Here is a 12,655-nt window from a genome sequence, read left to right as displayed (position 1 = left end):
TCTATATAATGGGATTTTGATTTATCATATATGGCCAGGAATCTGTCAGTGTGTCCAAAAAGTGTTACACAAACACCATTTTTTAGACTTGCTTTATCTTATTAATGTTGTTGTGGGTAAGAAAGGAGATGTGGTTTTTAGCAGAATAAAACTGTTTTTATTGGTATGGGCCACCTGGGGCAGTTAAAAACCCGTTATAAACCGTTATTTTCTAATTTTTCACCGATCTTTATGAAATGTTGTGGTTAGGTTGGTTGTCCCTAACTGAATTTCAACAAGAATAAAAAGTTGATTTTTGGCAGTTAAAAAACCGTTAAATCCCGTTTTTTCACCAATCTTTATGAAATTTTGTGAGTAGGTCCGTTGTCCATAACTGAGTTTCAATACGTACTTTTCAGAAGAAAACCAAGCTTTTGTCAGTTATAAACCGTTATTTTCTAATTTTTCACCGATCTTTATGAAATGTTGTGAATTTCAACAAGAATAAAAAGTAAAATTTTGGCAGTTAAAAAAACGTTAAATCCCGTTTTTTCAGGAATCTGTCAGTGTGTCCAAAAAGTGTTACACAAACACCATTTTTTAGACTTGCTTTATCTTATTAATGTTGTTGTGGGTAAGAAAGGAGATGTGGTTTTTAGCAGAATAAAACTGTTTTTATTGGTATGGGCCACCTGGGGGGGGTCAGGTATAGTGTCTTGAGCACTTAAGGGGAGGTTCTAGCATGGGTGAAAGCGATTTTTCCAAAAAAATGTGATTTTGGGGTTCTTGCAATAATGGGTAGATAAAACATTGTATAGTATTGTGGTGGAAGAAATTTCACCAAATCATTAAACTGTTAAAATGACAGTTTAACCGCCAAAAAACACTCTGCTCCTTGTTTCTTGGTCCCTAATTGTCGGATTTACACCAACATTGGCACAGTGATCCATTGTCCCTAACTGATCTCCAATACAAACTTTTCAAGAAGAAAAAGTTAATTATTGGCAGTTAAAAAAAACTTTATAAACCGTTATTTTCTAATTTTTCACCGATCTTTATGAAATGTTGTGGTTAGGTTGGTTGTCCCTAACTGAATTTCAACAAGAATAAAAAGTTGATTTTTGGCAGTTAAAAAACCTTTAAATCCCGTTTTTTCACCAATCTTTATGAAATTTTGTGAGTAGGTCCGTTGTCCATAACTGAGTTTCAATACGTACTTTTCAGAAGAAAACCAAGCTTTTGTCAGTTATAAACCGTTATTTTCTAATTTTTCACCGATCTTTATGAAATGTTGTGAATTTCAACAAGAATAAAAAGTAAAATTTTGGCAGTTAAAAAAACGTTAAATCCCGTAAGATCTACTTTATTCATAGGTTTGTGTGTGTTCGTTTGTAAGAGCAGTGAGTGATAATAGCATGACGTTAGGCTTTTTGAGCTAGCATCGTGGCTTACGCGCTTAGGACGAGGATGTTAATGACAAAACCAGGAAATCCCAACAAAGTGTCTGTGCATCAGTCATTCCTGTCCCTTTTCTAAGTTACACACACACACACACACACACACACACACACACACACACACACACACACACACACACACACACACACACACACACACACACACACACACGCACGCACGCACGCACACACACACACTGAAAAAAACATATGCAAGCATCAACATTTCAACGAGACATTGACAAACCCAATGCTGGTGTGTCGAAGGAGACAGCCACAGCGGGCTTGTTCGAATCAAAGTATCACACCATATCTTCAGCGTATTACCAATACCTGTCCCAATATAGACCAGTTGGTCTAAGAGGACGTTAAACCCTAATAGTCAGTCAGTCTCTCTCTCTCTCTCTCTCTCTCTCTCTCTCTCTCTCTCTCTCTCTCTCTCTCTATTCCTGTCACCGCCCTCAATCTGTGCCTTGTACAATGATCTGGTAATTTTATTTAAGTTTATTTTATTTAATTAATTTTATTTAAGTTTTTACCTTGTGTTTTGTGTTGAAAAATAAATACATACTCCAGAATTGACAAAAAGTGTCTTGTACATTTTACGTGTTCTTTGTAAAATATTGCCCCAGCCCCTCCACCTGTGAAGAAAGGACACCTGTCTAATAGGGACACCATTACCATACCCCAAGGGTGTCCTTTAGAGACAGGTTTTACTGTGCTGCCGAACAACACTTTTCTTCCAAGTTCCATTGTAACGAAACACTTGCCTGGAATTGTAATGTCTTTTATACACTTAAATACCTGCCCACAGATAAAATGGAGCCACAACCCCAAACCAAATATAATATCCCATCTAAAAATAAAGTCACATCCCCAAACGCAAGATAATTAACCCTAACTGCCGGATGCAAATTGAAACACATTTTTTTCATTAGTTTTAATTATATTTTGCCTGAGGAAAACAAAACAGCCTGAAATGGACTGGGTGGTCGAGTGGTAACGCACTTGCGCTCGGAAGCGAGAGGTTGCGAGTTCGAACCTGGGTCAGGGCGTTAGCAATTTTCTCCCCCCTTTCCTAACTTAGGTGGTGGGTTCAAGTGCTAGTCTTTCGGATGAGACGAAAAACCGAGGTCCCTTCGTGTACAGTACATTGGGGTGTGCACGTTAAAGATCCCATGACTGATTGACAAAAGGGTCTTTCCTGGCAAAATTGTATAGGCATAGATAAAAAATGTCCACCAAATACCCGTTTGACTTGGAATAATAGGCCGCGAAAAGTAAATATTCGCCGTAATGGCTTGAGGTTTACTGGCCTATGTGAATGCGTTATATATTGTGCGTAAAAAATGTCTGTTTGTCTGTAAAAAAAAAATCAATTTCAAACGGCAGAAATTAATATGTAAAGCGCGGAGAGCAACGGTTAATTGTGGTTCGCGCTATATAAGCTCTCATGATAATAATAATAATAATAACAAGTCGCGTAAGGCGAAAATACAACATTTAGTCAAGTAGCTGTCGAACTTACAGAATGAAACTGAACGCAATGCAATTTTTCAGCAAGACCGTACACTCGTAGCATCGTCAGTCTACCGCTCGTGCTCGTGGCAAAGGCAGTGAATTTGACAAGAAGAGCGGTTTAGTAGTTGCGCTGAGAAAGATAGCACGCTTTTCTATACCTCTCTTCGTTTAAACTTTCTGAGCGTGTTTTAATCGAAACATATCATATCTATATGTTTTTGGAATCAGGAACCGACAAGGAATAAGATGAAAGTGTTTTTAAATTGATTTCGAAAATTTAATTTTGATAATAATTTTTATATTTTTAATTTTCAGAGCTTGTTTTTAATCCAAATATAACATATTTATATGTTTTTGGAATCAGAAAATGATGGAGAATAAGATAAACGTAAATTTGGATCGTTTTATAATTTTTTATTTTTTTTTACAATTTTCAGATTTTTAATGACCAAAGTCATTAATTAATTTTTAAGCCACCAAGCTGAAATGCAATACCGAAGTCCGGGCTTCGTCGAAGACTACTTGACCAAAATTTCAACCAATTTGGTTGAAAAATGAGAGCGTGACAGTGCCGCCTCAACTTTCACGAAAAGCCGGATATGACGTCATCAAAGACATTTATCGAAAAAACGAAAAACAAAATCGGGGATATCAATCCAAGGAACTCTCATGTAAAATGTCATAAAGATCGGTCCAGTAGTTTGGTCTGAATCGCTCTACATGCACGCACGCACACACACACACACACACACACACACACACACACACACACACACACACACACACATACACCACGACCCTCCTTTCGATTCCCCCTCTATGTTAAAACATTTAGTCAAAACTTGACTAAATGTAAAAATCAGATAGCATGACTAACCTACCTCCCTAAGAATATTTGCAATTGCCAATGAGCTTTGATCATATAAACTAAGAATGTCACAGACCTATGGGTAACCAAGCACCACTAACACCTACACAATACCACCACCCCCCCCAAAAAAAAAATTCAACAACATTCGATTTTCGACTGAATCATTCAGGTACGAATACTGTTTCCTTTCAAACATTGTTTTTATCATGTTTCATAAGAAATCACTCGATTTATAGCAGTTTCATTCTCAAAAGTGATGTACGTTACTATTTGGATGACGACAATGCACACTTTACCCGTGGGGCTGGGCTCGTCCATCTCGCACGTAGGTGTGAAAGTCCTGTTGTCATTGATAGATCATATGCAAATGACCAAGGGAGACTAGTTAGGTCACGCTTGTCACAACATCTCGGTTAAACGAGAACGTTTTATTTTGGTTATAAATAATTTTTCTTTACACAAAATCAACAAATCGTGTCGATTTTCACGAATCACAGACAAAGCATGCATTGCAAGCAATTTTTTAAATATTATTTTAGACTTAGTAGACTGTGTGAACCTCGAAATCGATCTTTGGCGGCCATCTTACATTTACCGCGGACTGTACGACCGTTTGACTGACCGATACCGAATTTACACAAGGATAATAACGTACATCTCGCATCACTTTTCCAAGCGAAATGAACGAAGTTGGCAGCTCCGTCGAGCTCATTTTTGGTCTCATTAAACACTGCATTCATTTCCTGTCTGGTTTGTATGAAGGATTTACTGGTCGCAATAATTTGTTTGTGTTTGTAGATCATGTGAAAAAATGGGCTTATTTTGGCGACAAGTTATTTTTTAAAGACGTTTTTTGTGTTTTTCTCGAAACGCTAAAAATCGATTTACGAGGTTTCAATCGGGCAAGGACGATAATTATGTAACATCAGAAATCGATGATTTAAGGTTTCAGTGTTCGGTGAAATGTCATAGTGACCCGTGCACGTTGCTCTGGCGTTTGGTGCACTGTTCTTCGTGTAGTATACACCGCACGCACCGTGTGTGTTCTGTGTGTGTGTGTGTGTGTGTGTGTGTGTGCGTGCGCGTGTGTGTGTGTGTGTGTGTGTGTGTGTGTCTGTGTGTGTTTGTGTGTGTGTGTGGGGGGGGGTTGGTTGGTGCGTGCGTGCGTGTGCGTGTGTGTGTGTGTGTGTGTGTTTGTGAGTGTGTGTGTGTGTCCCTCTCTCTCTCCACGCACTGGTCCAGTCACTTATGGACGAAAACAAATACTATTTGTTTCTGGACTCTATTCTTCTGAAACTTCCTTATACCATTGTCATTTCATTTACATACACACAAGGACCCCGCGGCCACGGCTGGTCATTAGTCAATGATTTCACACCATAACGATCAAGCGCCATGATGGTTCTGCGATGGGGGTCACTCTACCTGCTTATGATTATTTCCTATTCTGTATCCAGCAAAAAAGAAACGCCATGTGAGTACAGTATTTCAAATCCTGCGACCGTTCTTGAAAACATGTGTGTGTAGTTAGACTGCACTTTTTACATTTAGTCAAGTTATGACTAAATGTTTTAACATCGAGGGGGGAATCGAGACGAGGGTCGTGGTGTATGTGTGTGTGTATGTGTGTGTGTATGTGTGTGTGTGTGTGTATGTGTGTGTGTATGTGTGTGTGTGTGCGTGCGTGTAGAGCGATTCAGACCAAACTACTGGACTGATCTTTATGAAATTTGACATGAAAGTTCCTGGGTATGATATCCCCATACTTTTTTTTCATTTTTTTGATAAATGTCTTTGATGACGTCATATCCGGCTTTTCGTGAAAGTTGAGGCGGCACTGTCACGCCCTCATTTTTCAACCAAATTGGTTGAAATTTTGGTCAAGTAATGTTCGACGAAGCCCGGACTTCGGTATTGCATTTCAGCTTGGTGGCTTACAAATTAATTGATGACTTTGGTCATTAAAAATCGGAAAATTGTAAAAAAACTAATGTTTTTATAAAACGATCCAAATTTACGTTCATCTTATTCTCCATCCTTTGCTGATTCCAAAAACATATAAATATGTTATATTTGGATTAACAACAAGCTCTGAAAATTAAATATATAAAAATTATTATCAAAATTAAATTGTCGAAATCAATCTAAAAACACTTTCATCTTATTCCTTGTCGGTTCCTGATTCCAAAAACATATAGATATGATATGTTTGGATACAAAACACGCTCAGAAAGTTAAAACGAAGAGAGGTACAGAAAATCGTGCTATCGTTCTCAGCGCAACTACTACCCCGCTCTTCTTGTCAATTTCACTGCCTTTGCCGTGAGCGGTGGACTGACGATGTTACGAGTATACGGTCTTGCTGCGTTGCATTGCGTTTAGTTTCATTCTGTGAGTTCGACAGCTACATGACTAAATGTTGTATTTTCGCCTTACGCGACTTGTTTTACTTGCTGAGACTGTGAAATATATCATTGCTCAGAACTATAACTTGCTATTGATTGTTTAGTGTTGTTTGTGGACTATGTACATTATATCAATTATCAATTAATTTGTGTTATGTGCAGGATGTAGGTAACCCGATGTAATCTTTAGTTCTCGACTAGAGGAGGACGGGCAGAGTTTTGTTCAGTCATTTTAACGCTTAGAATGACCAGGGCCGGCTTTGGATTATTTTTGGATTTTTAAAAGTGTCATTATCTTTTTAGGTTATTATCAGAGTTAAATTAACCAAATTCCGAGGTTCTCAGGTTGACACAAAAATGGAAAAGTATCGATACAACAACAACAACAACAACAACAACAACAACAACAACAACGACAACAAGTAATCTTTACCCGTTTCGAAAGAGCCGTTAGTTACCTATATGCGTGTTTTGTTTACACCGTTCGTCCTCAAACTGTTCATCGACGAACCCTAAACCTAACCGTGTAGGTTTTGAGTAATTTAAGACTGTTTCTTTGCCTTGGGTATCCTTTTAATCACAGAGTCTAGCGATCGTTGCCTCTTGTTGTATACCTCATCCTCACTTCTTCCTTTGCAAACAGGACTTTAAATCATAGCCACAGCGTCAATATTCAAGATATTCAGAACCGCCTTTTAAGGTCCAGAATGCTCCTGCTGCCTGTACTTGAGGATCATTTTGATTTCAAACATCGGAGCGGATACATGGGCTTTTGGTGATTTACTTTCAGTGTGAAGCAGAGGACTGTGTCGTGATAGCTTCCTGTGTCATTTCCCGTGTGCCTTTGTGTTTGCCTTATTCATTTGCTCGGCTTCGAGCTTCCTGATGAGTGGACGTAAACTGATAGAACTATCAAGATAAGTTTTGTGTGAATATGTGTTTGTCTGGGTCGAAATATTTGTGAATGTATTGTTTTGTCAATAACAAACGTTCCAACAACCTACCTTTCTTGTTTTTTGATTCTGAATTTTGGAACATTGGCAGTCTCTTTGTTTTTGGATTTGCTGTGGTATAGGGAAATAATTAACTGAATACTGCTGTTATGGTCATGCATATGCCATTGTGCTTGCGTAGTCATAATTCTTTTACCTCCAAATGGACTTTGAATTTGTTGTCCTTTGTGATTTGATTGCATCGTCTGAACTGTTGAAATCCAGTTTCAGAAATCCTATTTTTGCTGTTGCTTTTGCTTTTGGTTGTTGTTATTGATTGGGTTTCTTTTCTTTCAATCTGCTTTTGGTAAGTTGTATGATGGTTAGTTTTCTGAATACGATATTCGTACAGCTCATTTAAAGGCATATGTACTCGATGACTATACACGCTAATTGCTTTACCAACAGCTGGAGACATGCTAAATTAAGTTCCCTGCAAAATATTGTGGTCTAGGACCCCTTCAATGTTGAGATATGTTAATTTTCATTTTGATCTGGATCGTCCTATTTATAGATTTGGCAACACATGTAACGTTGATGCAAGGGAGCTAACACCGCGGCTTTGTTGACATCCTCACTTTTTCAGAGGCTAGAACAAGCTGTAACGCATGCATTATGGTCCGCGCATGGTGACATATCGTCATTATATGGTCTTATGGTGCGTTTGACATCGATTATGGGCAAACTACACTTTGTAAACACGGGAGCGCGTACATATGCCTTTAAAGGCATAGTTCTTCCCATTTAAGCTATGCGAGTCATAATCATAGATTTAACCTGACTATCATAAAGCAAGACCATCCCTCCAAATTGAGTATGTGTGTAAGGAGAGGAATTTTCTTATGCCATGTACAAGTCTGGGCAGATTTGAGATGGTGAGCCTAACTGTATTTACGGGGAAGATTGTCCCGTTAACACACTGGCAATATGGCAGCTACGTTTGAAAGCGTATTACCGTAAAGTACCGAGTATAAGCCCACCCCCCTCTGCCCGAATTTCGGACAAAAGTGGGGGGGTGGGCTTATACTCGGTACTTGACCCTATGCACGAACATATTCTTCATTGCAATGGAGACATGATTCATATAATAATACCATCTGGTATGTAAAGTGTTATGTTTGTTCAAACTAAAGCAAATGATATTTTGTGTATTAAAAAATTGTTAAACTCGCAGTCAGACATATGTAAGGCTCACACACCATCACTCGTAAATGAACACATTGAAAGCATGTCTATTCAACAAAAACGGCTTTTTATTCAAAAACAATTTGAAAAACTTGAACTTCAACTTGAAACTTGAATTTGAAAAACAAAACAACTTGAAACTTTCAACAACAATCGTCAACTGTCTACATTGCTCCATAGTCTGAAGCAGGTGATTCTTCATCACTAGTCAGACTGGCGTTGCTTGTGTTCTCCTCGGCAGCAGCAGCAGCAGCGGCGTCGCCGTCGTGAGGAAGTGCCACCCCGATCTCCTCTGGGAACCACTCCAGGATCTGATCGTCCTCGCTGCCGTCCAGGGCATTGGACACACCGCACCTGAGGAAGGCCTTGGTGATGACGTCACGTCCAACGCCGTCCCAGGCTCTCCCCACCCAGTTGACGACGTCCTGGCGGGTGGGCTGCCTCAGGTTGCCTGCAGCAGTGGGGGGTCTGGGCTCTGCCATCCACGTTGCATCAGCTACCCTGTGAGCGGCGTAGTGGTCCAGCAGAAGCAGGCGCCGAGTCTCTGAGGGGCCAAGCACACGCTCTGTCCAGGACAAAACTTGGTCCCGTGTCATCCAGCCATTTCGTGTCGCTGTGACGCGGACGTTGACTGGAATCTGGAGATGCTGGCGGACACGGCGAGGAATCTCTCCAGTGCGTTCTTTGAAGATCAGAAACGCTGGCAGTTTGCTGCCGTCAGCAGCGGCACAGAGGGCGACTGTAAAACCCCTCTTCTCTGCTTTCGTTGTCTTGATGCGCACCCGCTTTGATCAAATTGATCTCATTTGTGCGGTTGGGTGGCATGTCAAACCTGACCATTGTTTGGTCCATGTTTAGCATTTGTCCTAATGCGTACATGTGGCGGTGACGAAGTCGTAGGATATTTCTTCTGAAGTGCAGGAGCTGCTCCTCAAAATCTGCCGGCACCTTCTGGTTACTGGACGTACAGAGGCGAATGGATACATGGTGCCGTTTTTTCCACCTTTGTAGCCACATGTTTGACGCATCAAAGTCTTGAAGGTTCAGACCCGCCCCTATCTGTCGCGCTTTTCTCTGCAAGTCTTTATTTCTAACAACTCGCCCTTCGCTTCTTTCTTCTTGTAGAAACTCAAAAAGTATCACCTCCAACTCCTCCGACTTCACAGTCCGACCAGGGTGCAGTTTCAACTTTCGCTTTTCTCTGCCAGTTTCATGCTGCAGCAGCCTGAGCAGGACATCTCTGTTAGTTCGCCACATCCTAATTTGTTTTCTGTCCACACCAAACTCTTCGGCCGTGGCACTGACATTCCCGAGTCTGTCAAGTTGCTCCAGAACAGTCAACTTGAATTCTACTGTGTAAGATTTTGGCTTCGGCATTTTCTTGGAAACAAGCGCCAAAAGCAAGGGGAAGCAACTCTGACACGTCGACATTCTTCGGCATTCATTTTTTCTCTCCCTGTTCTCGATTTTTCGGTGGTTTTTTTTAGCCATGCAAAAGTGGGGGGTGGGCGTTTACTCGGTACTTCACCTTTTGCACGGATTTTGCTCCAAAGTGGGGGATGGGCGTTTACAATGTCATGGGCTTATACTCGGTACTTTACGGTATATCCCACCAACGGTTTTTTTAAACTAAATTAATTAAAGCTAAATGTTTTCAGATAGACTGAGAATTGAGAAGAGGGTGGTGGCGTACGTGTATGTGTGTTTGCCTGTTTGTGTGTGTGCGGGCGTGCGTGCGTGGGGAGAGCACCCCCCAAAAAAAAAGAAAAAAAGAAAAAAGAAAACCACTGAAGAAATGTCCACAGAACTTTACATGCATAAGCTTCTTGAGGAAGGCCTTTGATGTCGTCATGTACTTTTTTGGAAGAATTTGAGGCAACACCGTGTCGATTGAATCGATTGAAATGTTAGTCAAGCAATCTTTGACTAAGTCCGGAGTATGGGATTACACTTTACATTTGTAGTGGAGGAGTGGAAGGTTGCAAGAACGAATCCCAAGTCCAAGCGTCTTGTTTCAACTTTTTATTCGTTGTACAAGAAAACAATGCAAGCAAACGTAGACGCCGAAGGCAAAACCCGTAGACAGAGAAGCAAGTGTAGTGTGGTGTTCTGCTGCTATGAGCGAATGATTGCCTATGTAGTAGTAAAATTGATATTAAAAGTCCTACTGTTTTTTGCCATTAAGGACTTGAGTGTTTGTCCGCGTTGCCTATGCCGGGGGTTCGGCCTTTTTATATAGCCCGGGCGCGGACTGCATAGAAAGCACCGTCCATCGCGGAAGAAAATCGGCCTGATTACGGCCAGAAACACGAAATCTGTGTTTCTTACACTAGCTTTACCCTCGGCTATTTAAACAAATACAGAACCAATCCTGACAAACAAATTTAAGCTACGACCTTAAGCTTTTCAATGCAATAAATAACATTTTGTAAAAAAAAATATTTATTTAGTAGGATACAAAAACAATGGTCCTAGTGAAGGCACTGAACCAACTTCAATCCAGAGAATTACAAAACTCTCTAAACTGGGATAATATGGACAAATTCATAAATCATACACATAAAAAGAAGAACCCTAGACAAAAAATAGGATATGCGTTACATGGGGGAAAATTATACAGTGACTTAATCCAAAGCGGCAGAGTCCGAAAGTAAATGGAATCGGCTAAATTCCGGCGCGAGTCTATGTGTACTTAAATTCTGAATCTTCGCAGAGAAACGAAGCATCACTTATTACAACCAAATCCTTATAAACAAACTAAAATCATATGCAACATAGGTACGGGATATGTAATGATACAAAAATGACAAAACATTGATTAAAAAGACAAAGATGAGTTTGTGAAAACCAATTTCTCTCAACGATACATGAAACCGGTCAAAATCAAAGTGGTCAGTTCGAAGCATTATCGTAAATAACACAATAATATGCAGCCATCTAGCCTAATCATTGACTTCTATGCACACCTAAATATAATTAGGACCATATCAAAGATAAAAGGAACTTTGAAAGATAGAAGATAGGTAGATATATATATATATATCCCATGACCTCCCTTCTTTGTCTCTGATACTTCAGTATGGGTATATATGTTGTATTTTTATAGCTCAATAAATACATCATGGACTCAAAAAAATATATGATGGTGCAGATTCCGATTTGGGCGAAGAACTACTTTGCTCCCGACCTTTGACCTCGCGCCGAACAATGTGACACATTTGTATGAAGTTCCAAAATCGTATTGCACGGCTCAGAAAACCATATCAGTTGCACGCAAAAATGAATCTCAGAACTGATCTGATGTATGAGATGCAATAAGCAAACGTTTCTTTCATTATGAAAGCAATGCAGGTCGAAAAAAACGAACATTCAACTTACAAGATAACCAGATGCTAGCGAACCAAAACAAAAACACGAGTACCCTCCCTTGCTTCGTTAGCAGACGACTTTTGAGAATCTGTCAGACCGTCCTTACCTGGCACGGTTGGGCTTCGCTATCAATTATCGGCTGTTTCACGTGTTTTGCGAGCAAGTCTACTCTTTTGCCTGGCTCTGCAGTAAGTCCACATTGGCGATGAAGGTATCCTAGAACTTAACATGTGTGTATTTTTCCGTAATCCAGTCATATTCCTTCAAAATGCAATCAATCGGCGGTGACAGACGTGTCGGTCGCGTTTTCCTCACACCCATACCAGTTTAAGTTCATCCATGCAAACACACTCGCAAAACAGTTTATCACGTAGATACATTTCAAATAGGGAGCAAATGGTTAAATCTAAACCTACATATTTGTTCCCTAAAATTTGCTTCTCTGTCAATAAGCCTAATTGTATAATAATACGTTCGAGAAAAACAACGTGGAATCGATTCTGAATCGAGTAAGCCAAATGGGTGCCCGTTCTGCCGACTGAAACGCAAAACAAAAGAATTGTGCGCTTCAACTAAATTGATTTCTATACGACTTCATTACTTTCTTGCAACTTATGAACCTTTACTTAAAGCTTTTAAATGGTCTGAAAGTAGTGTTACCGCGTACTTATCGATGCACTCATTCGTTTTATTTATTCAGCGACGGTCACTTAGTTTAAGGTTGCAAAAGGGCCAAGTCTCGCTGGAACCACTGTTTTACACTGCACAGATCGCAACAATGCCGCTAGTAGTCTACACTTTGTGTTTGATGGTAGAATGGGATATACAGGTTACAACACTCGTGGTTTTTTATATGGCTTGTATTTCAGTCAAGAC

The sequence above is a fragment of the Littorina saxatilis genome, linkage group LG8, assembly GCF_037325665.1.
Source record: "Littorina saxatilis isolate snail1 linkage group LG8, US_GU_Lsax_2.0, whole genome shotgun sequence".
NCBI classification, from domain to species: domain Eukaryota; kingdom Metazoa; phylum Mollusca; class Gastropoda; order Littorinimorpha; family Littorinidae; genus Littorina; species Littorina saxatilis.
The sequence above is the reverse complement of the archived record's forward strand: the minus strand, read 5'-3'. Positions refer to the sequence as shown.